This window comes from Prionailurus bengalensis, chromosome B3, assembly GCF_016509475.1.
Source record: "Prionailurus bengalensis isolate Pbe53 chromosome B3, Fcat_Pben_1.1_paternal_pri, whole genome shotgun sequence".
NCBI lineage: Eukaryota > Metazoa > Chordata > Mammalia > Carnivora > Felidae > Prionailurus > Prionailurus bengalensis.
The window spans coordinates 115,622,113-115,635,400 of NC_057355.1; positions in this window are offsets into that span (position 1 = coordinate 115,622,113).

Below are 13,288 nucleotides of genomic sequence, written 5' to 3' on the forward strand. Positions count from 1 at the left end.
GGTTTTAATGGAAATGAAACTCACAAAGATATAAAGGATCCAAATGGAAAAATATTTAGCTGGACTTACTCAAACATGGGAAAAATATTTAGCTGGATTTACTCAAACATGAAAGTAAAAAAACATTTTTAATGTTTATTTATTTTGAGAGACGGAGAGGGTGAGTAGGGGAGGGGCAGAGAGAGACAGAGAGAGAGAGAGAATCCCAAACAGGCTCTGCACAGTCAACACAGAGCCTGATGCAGGGCTGGAACCCACGAACCTTGAAATCATGACCTGAACCAAAACCTAGAGTCAGACACCTAACCAACTGAGCCACCCAAGTACCTGAAACATGAAACTAATTGTTAAGTCCCATTCAATTTTATTCAAGTCCAGCTAATTAGTTTTTATTTTCCAGGATATCAATCAGCTGCATTTGCAAATTGATCAGAAGATGTTATATTTTTACTAAATATATTTAAAATCCATTGGATCTCTATTTTATTTGGAAGATTCTTAAACACAGTAGAAAAGTATTTCCAAAGATTTATGTGTGCAAATATGAGCATTTTTATAAGTGACATACTTCCAACAAGACACCTGGGTGGCTCAGTCCATAGAACATGTGACTCTTGATCTTGGGGTCCTGAGTTTACACCCTATGTTGGGCATAGAGCTTACTTAAAAATAATAATAATTTTTTTTCTATGTTTTTTGGCAAAAAACCCACCAAAATGCTTCTTAATATCACTTTTCAAAATATTTATAGTAGCTTTCAAAAAGCAATTGTTTTCTCATTCATTACACTATGGACTTTAGCTTGAAGGAACAGTTTCAAAACATGGGGTTTTTTTTGTATTTATAAAATAGCATACTATTCACAGCCACCTTGTTGAAAAAGTCAGCAAAATTTGAATGTCTTGTTTGTTTGTTGGTTTTTTCAGCTAGAGAGAGAGAGAGAGCAGGGGCAGGGGACGGGGACAGATGGAGAGAGGGAATCCCAAGCAGGCTCCGTGCTCAGCACAGAGACTCACTCGGAGCTCAGTCCCACAACCCTGGGATCACAACCTGAGCCAAAATCAAGAGTCGGACGCTCAACCAACTGAGCTACCCAGGCGCCCCAGAATGTTTCTTTTTGTGAAAGATAAGTCAGGTATTTATAGGTTCTGACAACTATTTTAATACTTTGACCAGAAATGCCTAGCAAATCTCTGAGTGAAGCCAAATACCTTTGTCATCAGTCCCCATTCCATCATAGACCACTGTATTATAAAGATTCCGCTATTTAAGTCTTGTTTCTACAAAAATGAACACACTGATGTCATCTCATAAGCACAAAAAATGTAAGATGGGCGAGCACCACTATCAGTCCATCTGCACTGTGGAACTCCTATCTCTCCCTCAAGATTCCAAAATGACTCACAACCAGCTGGCATCCAGACCAAATAAGGATACCAGTGTCCATCTGTATATTGAATAGTAGCAAACCTGAATTTCTTAAATTTTTTTTTTAGATTTAAAATGTGAATAGAAATCTAACATTTTCTTTTAACATTCTGATGGACCATCATGTACACCCTGGATGTGCCCATCCTACTCCACTCTGGGGACAATTACTTTAGAGGATGGGGTAGCTTGGGACCATTTCCACATTATTGCTGAGGAACATGAGGCCTAGACAGGCTGCAGTAAACTGAAGTCAAGAGAAGCCTGGGTTAGAGTTTACTAAAATGGCTCCATCATTCATTAGCTATGCAGTCCTGTGCATAATACATAATCGCAGCCCTTCTGTTTTTACATTTATAAAATAGAATAATATTGTAAAGTGGAGATAATACCTCATGGGGGTTGATGTGAGGATTAAATAAAATAATTTTGTTAATATAACCATAATACCTTTCTTAAACCCTCACAAATTAATCACATTCCCCAAACCCTTGCCCTTAGCCTTGACCTCTATCCTCCATTTATGAGGATCATGGAAGCCGTCAGTTGAGAACTCCTTTAATTTTAAGGCTCCTTATCACAAAACTCCTCTTATCCAAGCACAGTGCTTTCACTGTGCTCTGCAACCATCTCATGTTATCTCCTCATGGACCTTGTTCCATCAATTATCCGCTTCTTCCTATGTATTAATCTATTCCAATGCTACTGGCCTTTTCCCCTAAGTTGAAAACCATGTCCAAGTGTCTCCCAACACTGAAAAAATGGAAAAAAAATTTTTTAACTTAGGTAATAAGCTAAAATCCACATTTATGTTCTTCCTTTATTTCTGAAAGGACACTATAAATAATAGCTTATTTAGTATTTATAGATCTACTTCACTATTTTAAACTGCATAACAATGTTCCATAGTCAACAAATATTTCTTGAGTGTCTACACTGTTCTATGCACTAAAGATATAGCAGTTAACAAGCTGGAGTGGGAAACAGAAAGTCAGTGAGGTAAACAAGTAAAATATATAATATTTTAGATGGTGATAAGTACTTTGAGTTTAAATTTCTTTTGTTGTTTATTTTTGAGACAGAGAGAGAGAGAAACAGAGCACAAGTGGGGGAATGGCAGAGAGAGACACACACACACAATCTGAAGCAGGTTCCAAGCTCCAGGCTCCAAGGTGTCACCACAGAGCCTGACTTGGGGCTCAAACTCATGAACTGTGAGATCATGACCTGAGCCGAAGTTGGACACTGAACTAACTGAGCCACTCAGGCATCCCAAATACTTCGAGTTTTAAATAGAGTGGTCAGAGAAAGCATATCTGGGAAAAGTGACATTGAATAAAGATTAAAAGAAGGTGAAAGAGAAGTCTTTATGAATATGTAGGAGAAGAACATTCAAAGAAGAGAAAATAGCATCTACAAATGTCCTGAGTCAGGAGAATGCTTGCCATTCAGTTATAGTTAACAGTATCCATATATAAGTGATGTTAAGTACTACTCACATTCAGTCAAGGTCCTATCTGAATATACTAAACCAAAAGACTAAATTGTAAAGTTAACAGCAACCAGCAATCCTTATATAAAACAAGAGGAATCAGGAGAGAGATTCTTTTTATGTACACACAGGAAAAAGTTACAAGAAAATAGGCATTGCTGTTATTGTGCTCATTTATGTAAGTGGTCACAGGTCCTAGTTGACATTTATAACTGTTGTCTTCCACTATCCATTGATTATTTCCTTTGCCCTCCACTAGAACCTTTGGGTTTTTATCTGGTGGGGTGAACCAAACTTTCATTCCTGAATCTCTCTCAGGGTCCTACTTTTTTCTGACTGCTTTAATTTCCCATCAGTCTTTCCTATTAGATGTGGAAGTGCTCAGAAAATCCCCTGGATTTCAGAGAAACTCTTGGGAAACTGTCCCTATTATGTAGCAGAGACCCAGTTCCCCCTTGGTATTTAGGATCAGTCATCTCACTCAGTGAGTAATCCATTTTTGGTTGTTGGTCCCATGGCATGAAGAGCCCAAAATGGCTAGATGACATCTCAACTTCCCATTCAATAGAACTATTACTGTGTTTGTGATAGAAGCATTTCCCTGTTGGAACTAAGGCTTCCAAACCAACAGAACTTAAAGTTGAAGAAATGGGAAGTAAAAAATCTGGAAGTAGATTATTAGGTGTAAGAATGGGAAAAGCCACTTCTTTCCCACCTTTGGTTTGTGGATCTGTTCATTCTGGCTATAGAAGAGACAGCATTATACATTGAAGGATGTGTTAATTTTGGAAGATAATGCCAATCTTTCAAGATGTCCTCTCCGCACTGGCATTGGCATTGAAACCAAGCCATCACTAGGTTGTTCGGACATTCCATCAGACTAGCTGCTTCTGGATAATGGGGTATGTGGAAAGATCAATGAATTCCATAGACAAGAGCCCATTAGCATGCTTCTTTTTTGGTGAAATGTGTTTCCTGATTAGAAGCAATGTCATATAAAACACCATTATAGTAAATACGCATTCTGTTTAAATCCATGGATGATGGTGGTGCTGGCCGAAGTACCATATGAGCAGGGAAGATACAATCCATACCCATAATATACATCTATTTCAGTAAGGACAGATTGCTGTTACCTCTGTGATATAAGGAGTCCAGTGTAATCAATTTGCTACTAATTGGCTGACTGCTGCCCCAGGGAATGTCATACTGAGGGTCTAGCCTAAGTCTTTATTGCAAGTATGTGAGGCTTCCTAGGGGCTTAGCCAGGTCAGACTTATTAAGGGGAAGCTGATGCTGTTGAATCCATGCATAGTCTCTATCCCTGTAACATGGCCATGTTGTACTTGAGCTCCTTGAACAAACACTGCTATGTCTGGAAAAAGGTAGAGTGACATTTATACTATGTGTCCTCTTGTCTGTCTGATTGAGAGCCTCCCCTGCAAAAGATGACCTTTTGTGAGCATTTTTATTGAACTCAAATATCGTTACAGCTTGCCCATTGGAAAGGTCCATTCACATACCTCTTCCCCACACCTTCTTTCTAATTATCTTCAAAGGCCTCTATTCTCTCCAAGTCTCCTAAGCATGCAATGAAATCATTAGCAACTACCAGTTAATTAATCAGTATATATCTGTTCTTCTGGCCAGTTCACCATCCAGATAGAGTGGACAACCAAATGTATTTTTTGGAGATCTACCCACTGAGAGGATTTTGCTTCACCACTATCTTTCGAGGATTTTCCAGTTGAGGGTTGTAATGCTACAGCAGTATCTCCTATTGGGTGCAGAAGTATCTGAAAACCAGGCATGACACAGGTAACTTACATTGGTTGATTTTCAAATGTTAAATCAACTTTCAGTTCCTCAAATAGTTTTTATCTTTTCTTGATCATTCTGACTGGAGGCTTGTGGGTTTTATTAATTCAAAAAAGCAAGCTTTTGTTTGCATTGCTTATTGCTATTTTTGTCTATTTTCTATTTTGTTGATTTCTGCTTTTATCTTGATTATTTCCTTCTATTTTCCATTGGGCTTAATTTGCTCTTATTTTCTAATTCCTTAAGGTGAAAATGTAGATTGTTGATTTTAGATCTTCTTTTAATATATAAAAATTTAAAGCTATAAATTTCCCTGGAAGCACTGCTTTATCTGTATCCCACAAATATCAAAATGTTTTCACTAACATTCATTTAAAAATATCATCTTTAAAAAAAATTTTTTTTAATTTTTTAATGTTAATTCATTTTTGAGAGAGAGAAAGAGACAGAATATGCATGGGGGAGGGGCAGAGAGAGAGGGAGACACAGAATCTGAAGCAGGCTCCAGGCTCTGAGCTGTCAGCACAGAGCCCCACATGGGGCTCAAACTCACCAACTGTGAGATCATGACCTGAGTCTAAGTCAGACGCTTAACCGACTAAGCCACCCAGGCGCCCCTAAAAATATCTTCTAATTTCTCTTGATTTTTTGACTTGTGGATTATTTAGAAGTATGTATACTGATCTCCAAATATTTTTAGTTTTCTTAGAATCTTGTTATTTGTAACTAATCCCAGTGTCAGAGAAACTTTCTTTTAAATTGTCAATGTTTAAAAATTTATCAGTACTTGTTCTTTGGCTTCACATATAGTCTATCCTGGTGAATATGCCATTTGCCCTTGAAAAGAAGGCAATATAGTTGTTGGGCATTGAGTTCTATTAATGTCAATTAGGACAAAGTAGTTAATCGTGTTGTTCAGTTCTTATATGTCTTTGAGTTCTATTAATGTCAATTAGGACAAAGTAGTTAATCGTGTTGTTCAGTTCTTATATGTCTTTGATGGTTTTCTACCTGGTTGGATTGTCAGGTTAAAGACTATAAATTCACCTCATGTCATTACTTGTAAGTGTTGACTCCCTGTCAGAATCTACCTGCTTTTGTTCACTCTCCAGTGCCTTCAGGGAGGTGTTTTTATGGTGTGTTTTGTCCAGAGTTTATGTCTCGTCCAGCACAGGGTCTTACTAGAAATACCATAAGTGGGTAATTCCAATAACATTTTATTAAGCTATCCATTTAACTTAGGACACCAGGATCAATCACCCACTGCCAAAGATTCTTACATATCAAAACTTTCTGAACACCATTTCATTTCTGCTACTCCTTATGATAATTGTGCCTACATTGGTTTTTTTTATTTTTACCTGTTAAATAAGCTTTTTATTTTAGAATATTTTAGATTTATAAAAAAAACTTGTGAAGATAGAATAAAGAGTTCCCATATATCCCTCACCCAACTTCCCCTATTATTAACATCTTATCTTAGTATGGTACCTTTGCATAATTAATGAACCCATATCATTACATTGTTATTAATTAAAGTCCATACTTCATTTAGATTACTTTAACTTTTACCCGATAATCCTTTTTGTGTTCTAGGATCTTATCAGGGATACCACTTTACATTTAGTTGACATGTCTCCTTAGGTTCCTCTTAGCTGGGACTTTTCCTTGTCTTTGATGACCTTGACAGTTTTGAAGAGTACTAATCAAGTATTTTGTCACTCAATAGGGATTTGTCTGATGTTTATCTCATGATTAGAATGGGGTTGCCTGGCTGGCTTAGTTGGTAGGACATCTGACTCTTGACCTCAAGGTCATGAGTTCAAGACCCACAGTTAGGTGTAGAGATTCTTAAAAAAGAGAGAGAGATGAGGGACAGAAGCAAAAAAGCCTGGGGCTATGTGTTTTGGGAGGAAGGCCACAGAGTGCCATTTGCATCAAATTATATCAAGGATATTGCTATGGACTGGATTGTGTCCTTCCTTAGCCCCACAAATTCATATGTTGAGCCCTAGGCCCCAATTTGACCCTATTGGGAGATAGGGCCTTTAGGCTGTAATTAAGATTAAATGAAGTAGTAAGGGTGGGGCCTTGATCCAATAGGATTAGTGTCCTTATACAAGAGACACCAGAGATCTCCCTCACCCTCCATCACCTGAGGACGTAGTGAGAAATGGGCCATCTACAAGCTAGGAAAAGAGTTTTCAACAGAAACAGAATTAGCCATCACCTTGGTCTGGGATTTCTCAGCCTCTAGAACTATGAGAAATAAATTTCTGTTCTTGAAGCCACCCAGTCTATGGCATTTTGTTATGGCAGTCCTAGTTTTTTTAGGCAGTCCATACATATGACTTATAGCCTTGATAATGTGGCTAAGGTAGTTTTGTCAGATTTCTTCAGTGTAAAGTTACTCTTTGGGCACCAACCCAGATGTCATCATTCCAGTTTCAGTGTCATCCCCTTCCCCATCATTGCCTTATCTTTCACTAGAGAGTTCTGGCATGGCTATGAAATCAACTTATGTTGTAATTCTGAAATCTGCACAATTAAATTCTATGTTTGATTTTCAGCAATATTAGTTTGTAAGTATAAAAAATAAGCGATTCTTTAGGACTGCCAAAGAAGCTTTCTCTGTCTCTTGAACTGAATGTTTAATGACTTGACCTTTTCCATTTCTTATATGAGTTCTTTGTGGGGAGCAAATGAAGCCACTCCCAACATAGAGTTGTTACTGTCTACATTACCATCAAACAGTCATACGTGACTTCAAAGCGTTTGCTTTAGTGGGCACTCCAACACAAATGACTAAAGGTGATAAGTTGATCATTTATGATGCCACTACATCCCATTTCCCACTGACAACTTGCTCAACATTGCATTTGAATTTAAGGATATAAACAAATCAACCCCAAATCCTATAGCTGAAAGTCAGCCTCCTAGAACTATTCTTGGGACCATTTTCTGTATTAGTCAGTGTTCAACAAACTACAGCAGTTACCTTAACTAAGAAAATTCATATAAACAGTTATTGGAGATATCATAGGCATTGGAGAATTGAAAAGAAAGTGGGACTAAGAAGTAGTAACTGCAAGAAGTAGATGGGGAAATAAAGAGTCAAGGTTGGGATCGTTGGGATTAAACACTTGAAGGAGGGGCCCTCGGGAGCTGGAACCCAGACCTTAAAAACACGCTACCTGACTTATACTGGTAGCTCAGTAGCTCAGCGGTGGGCCTCTTCGTGACTCAGACCTCTGAGGGGGTTGCTGCCTAGCTGGTACTGGTCCCTCTGAGGAATGTGATAAGGCTAGTTCTGGGAGTATGGAAAGGAGTCCAGGACTACTGCTGGCATGTGACTGGATAGAAACAAAAAGTGAACAGGAAGGAGCAGCAGTCCCTTCTCCCTTCTTCCTGCCTCTCATCTCCCACTATTGACTATTGGCAGGAGCTAACAGAGAGCCAGTCTGGTGAAGGAAAAGGGTGAAATGCAAAGACCCAGCCTCAGCACCACAAAACTAAGCATAAACGGCTTGAAGCTGAGGAACAGCTTCTTTATTACCAGTACAGTTAGACAATCATTGCTCAAATTATATACAAAAAGATGAAGGGGAGGCAGGAGTCTAGGACATTTCACCGATTTCTAGTGTTCGTAACTGAATGAACAGTGGAGAAAGGTAGAATAAATGTGGAGTTGAGAGTTAGAAAGGAGCTAGTTTGCAGCATGTGAAAAGATCTGCTGTTGATAAATTTAGTTTGAGAAGCCTGGAGTCTAATATAGTACAATTCAAAGTGTAGTCTTTGGACTAGCTGGTCTGTAATGAAAACAAAAAAAAAATTGCGGTAAAGTATGTATAACTTAAAATCTATCACTTTAATCATTTTACAACTGTGGTAAAAAAATATATATATATATACATATACATATATAATTTAAAATTTACCATTTTAACCATTTTTTAATGTACAATTCCATGGCATTAAGTATATTTACATTGTTTTGTAACTATTACCACCATCCATCTCCAGATTTTTTCCATCATCCCAAACTGAAACTCCGTGCCCAATAAACAGTAACTTCCCATTCCTCTCTCCCCCCAGCTCCTGGTCACCACTATTCCACTCTAGTCTCTATGAATTTGACTCTTCTAGCAACCTCATGTAAGTGGTATCATGCATTATTTGTCCTTTTGTGTCTGGCTTATTTCACTCAGCATAAATACCTTCAAGGTTCACTCCTGTTGTACAACGTATTATAATTTAATTCCTTTTTAAAGCTGGAAAACATTTCACTTTCTGCAATTTGGGGAGTTTTTTAAATGCATTTTTATTTATTTTTAAAGTAGACTCTACTCCCAATGTGGAGCTGGAACTCATGACTCTGAGATCAAGAGTCACATGCTCTATGACTGAGCCAGCTAGGTACTCCGCAATTGGCTTTTATCAGTCCTCAATAAGATAAAAGTTTGTTCCAGAATGTGAAGTATCTATGTCAGCAAGCACAGTTTTGTAGGAAGAATTTTTCAGTGAAGGAAACAGTATGGTGATTTACATTTTGGAGCAAGGTCCCTTTTTCATTGCTTTGAGTAGCACTGGGAGTAAGTATTTAGAGACAGCTTTTGACTGGAGATTCAGAAATCATAATTGTGTAAAAGAAAAAAAATTCAAACTAGAACCAGAATGTATTTTTTCATGTTGTAATTTACATCTGCCTTCGAGGGAGAAATGAGAATTTCTGATAAAATGCCTACACAAAATCCTAATGAAACTAAAGGGATTAAAACTTCCAAGAAGCCAGTTATGCACCCAGTCACCTTTCAGTTCAGAGTGTAGTGAATTTCACCAAATATTCTTTTTTTTCTTGTAACTAATCTAAAGTGATTTTTTCTTTTTTTCTTTTTCTTTCTTTCCTTCCTTCTCTCTTTCTCTCTCTTCCTCATTCTTTCCTTTCTTTCTTTCTTTCTTTCTTTCTTTCTTTCTTTCTTTCTTTCTTTCTTTCTTTCTTTCTTTCTTTCTTTCTTTTGAAAGATTTTATTTTTAAGTAATCTCTACACCCAGTGTGGGGCTTGAACTCACAACCCAGAGATCAAGAGTTGCATGCTCCATGGACTGGAAACAGCCAACCATCCCTAAAATGATTTTTCTAACCAATCTCTTTTCCTCCCAAATATCCCTACCAAAAATAAATCTTTGAATTGGACTTCTCTTTTTTTTTTAATGTTTATTTATTTTTTGACAGAGACAGAGTGTGAGCAGGGGAGGGGCAGAGAGAGAGGGAGACTCAGAATCTGAAACAGGCTCCAGGCTCTGAGCTGTCAGTACAGAGCCCAAAGCAGAGCTCAAATTCACAAACCGTGCGATCATGACCTGAGCTGAATTTGGACGCTTAACTGACTGAGCTACCCAGGCACCCCTGACCTGGATTCTTTTCTTTTCTTTTCTTTCTTTCTTTCTTTCTTTCTTTCTTTCTTTCTTTCTTTCTTTCTTTCTTTCTATTTATTTATTTATATTTTTATTATTTTTTTAAATTTACATCCAAGTTAGTTAGCATATAGTGCAATAATGATTTCAGAAGTAGAATCCAGTGATTCATCCCCTACATATAACACCCAGTGCTCATCCCAACCAGTGTCCTCCTCAATGCCCCTTGCCCATTTAGCCCATCCCCCACCCACAACCCTCCAGCAACCCTCAGTTTGTTCTCTTATGTTTTGTCCCCTCCCTGTTTTTATATTATTTTTGCTTTTCTTCCCTTTTGTTCATCTGTTTTGTATCTTAAATTCCACATATGAGTGAAGTCATTCTGTGACTAACTTCCATAATACACTCTAGTTCCATCCATGTTGTTGCAAATGGCAAGATTTCATTCTTTCTAAATGCCGAATAATATTCCATTGTATATATAGACCACATCTTTATCCATTCATCCACCAATGGACATTTGGGCTCTTTTCATACTTTGGCTATTGTCGATAGCATTTCTTTTTTTTTTTTTTTTTTTTTCAACGTTTATTTATTTTTGGGACAGAGAGAGACAGAGCATGAACGGGGGAGGGGCAGAGAGAGAGGGAGACACAGAATCGGAAACAGGCTCCAGGCTCTGAGCCATCAGTCCAGAGCCTGACTCGGGGCTCGAACTCCCAGACCGTGAGATCGTGACCTGGCTGAAGTCTGACGCTTAACCGACTGCGCCACCCAGGCGCCCCTGTCGATAGCATTTCTATAAACATTGGGGGAGGGGGGGGTGTGTGCCCCTTCAAAACAGCATACCTGTATCCTTTGGATAAATACCTAGTAGTGCAATATCTGGGTCATAGGGTAGTTCTATTTTTAATTTTTTGAGGAACCTCCGTATGGTTTTCCAGAGTGGCTGCATCAGTTTGCATTCCCACTGAATTGGACTTCTTAAAGGATAATAGTAAATAAAAAGAAAAGAAAAGAAAATTATGAATCAGATGCAGATATGAAATAAATACATGTCAAAGATTTGACTTAACTCATTATTTAATGAAGGATCTGGAAAAGATGTTACAATCAGTTCAAAGGAAAACCCAAAAACCAAATCTCTAAGCCTATCAAAAACGTTGACATACATTTTCTCAATATACACAAAGCTGGCTTATTAAGAGGTGTGGGGGAGTGGGATTGTCAATAGAAGCTTCACCTAACAGCATTTATTTGCACATCTAAAGACAATAATTATTTGCATTATTATCAGCTTTCTACAAATTAACATATATCTCTTCAGCAGTGTAAAACAGCTCAAAAACTATAGAAGGCAGAAACCCCATAGAATCTGGTAAGTAGGAAAGGTATGCTTAGAACAATGCAGTTTTCTATTTCCCGATAATCTTTTCGCCCATTTAGAAGTATCCTACTATTGGCCTTCTTCGTTGTTGTAAGATACTAAAGAAAGTTTAATGTATGCTCATAACAAAATTATCTGAAAATTTTTCGTATACACTTGGCTTCTAATGTTGGTTGCTGATGTGGGAAAGTGAGGTAGGAATCTTGAAAATATGAAAGTAAGTAATTTTCACTGAATCCTCATGTTTTTAGTATGACACCCCATTCTTTTTGTTGTTGTTAATTTTTTTTTAAGTTTATCTTTTTATTTTGAGGAAAAGAGCAAGCAGGGTAGGGGCAGAGAGAGAGGGAGGGAGACAGAGAATCCCAAGCAGGTTCCACACTGTCAGTGCAGAGCCTGATGTGGGGCTCGATCTCATGAACCAGGAGGTCATGACCTGAGCTCAAATCAAGAGTTGGATGCTCGGGGCGCCTGGGTGGCACAGTCGGTTAAGCATCCGACTTCAGCCAGGTCACAATCTCGCGGTCCGGGAGTTCGAGCCCCACGTCAGGCTCTAGGCTGATGGCTCAGAGCCTGGAGCCTGTTTCCGATTCTGTGTCTCCCTCTCTCTCTGCCCCTCCCCTGTTCATGCTCTGTCTCTCTCTGTCCCAAAAATAAATAAACGTTGAAAAAAAAAATTAAAAAAAAAAAAAGAGTCGGATGCTCAACTGACTGTGCCACCCAGGTTCCCTAGTATGGCACCCTTATTCTTAACTAGACAAGGTATCTTCTACTTTATCGTCTCCAGGGAATCAATCCTAAACCTTCTGCAGGGTTGGCAGCTAGGAAGGAAATCAGGTGGTCCAACTGCTTCTGAAATAGACTTTTAACCAGTTATTCTGCTTTTCGTCCCAACTTTACCCCTGCTTCTTGAGGTACCTGGTGCTTCCAATTCTTGAGGCTTTTGGTGGTTTTGTAGAGCAAACCAGGCTTGCTTTTGGCCTGTCCTTTGATAGATGAAGAAGAGTCTGCTAAGTCAGTTCCCACTATCCGTCTGCTTTCCAGCTTCCAAAATGTTAGTGATTTTATCTCCTGTTCTCTAAGAGACTGACAATACAAACAGAAAATAGCCAGGTCTCATATGACAGTAGAACTCTGACCCATGAGTTCTACAGCAACCACCAGCCTGGGAAGCCAAACCACAGCTTCTGAGTCAAACAGCCCAGAATGGTTAGAACTTGTTGATGGGTTTGCTTCTTTATATTTTGCCCCTACTTCCAACACAGGACCAACCAGAGAAAGCCAAACCAATCACATAAGAAGCCTGGCTTCTAGTCAGCTCATCTCCAGTTTCCCCATTACAATGGCCGCCAACCATATCTGAAGCTGCCCCTGTTTTCATTATAAAAGTTTCCCACTTGTCTGCCTGCCTTTGAGTCTTTGCCAATTGTGAGTGATGGTGGCCGACTCTCTGCTAGGTTTACTCTCATTTTGGTCGTCTGCTTTTTCTATATCTTTTTTACCTTGAAGTTTTGTTTTTTCCCCGTTTTTACTTATTTTTTTATTTTTTTTAAATTTTTTAATATTTATTTATTTTTGAGAGAAAGAGAGAGCACGAGCTGGGGAGGGGCAGAGAGAGAGAGGGAGACACAGAATCCGAAGCAGGCTCCAGGCTCTGAGCTGTCAGCACAGAGCCCGATGCGGGGCTTGAACCCATGAACCATGAGATCATGACTTGAGCTGAAGTTGGACACTTAACCGACTGAGCC